At 53.8% G+C, this 299-nt stretch overlaps 1 protein-coding gene across 4 annotated transcripts in view; it reads left to right on the top strand.

The window, feature by feature from the left end:
- The window catches only part of ZNF550 (zinc finger protein 550), an 18,838-nt gene that overhangs the window by 12,354 nt on the left and 6,185 nt on the right, over positions 1–299 (top strand). The window lies entirely within an intron of this gene.

Here is a 299-nt window from a genome sequence, read left to right on the forward strand (position 1 = left end):
ACACACACACACCACGTCTCAGGGAAGATGGGCTATTTCTTCCCAGCGTCGCAAGGTGGCATATTTCTGCACTCTCACAGAACCAAGGCGTCAATCCTCGGGGCACACGCTCTCCAGACAGTGTTATTGAAACTGTCCTCCCTCCCTTGCTCCAGGTCCTCTGTCTCCCAGCCCAGCTTGCCCTTGGCCCACCCCTTTTGTGCTGTCAGGTACAAGGATCGTAAAAGGCAATTGGAAATCTAGGTTATGTTGGCGTAAAGCTACAGCGCGTGTCAGGGGTGCTGCTCTCATCCTCGTTT

The sequence above is a fragment of the Bison bison genome, unplaced genomic scaffold (genome assembly GCF_000754665.1).
Source record: "Bison bison bison isolate TAMUID 2011002044 unplaced genomic scaffold, Bison_UMD1.0 scf7180017864383, whole genome shotgun sequence".
Classification (NCBI taxonomy): domain Eukaryota; kingdom Metazoa; phylum Chordata; class Mammalia; order Artiodactyla; family Bovidae; genus Bison; species Bison bison.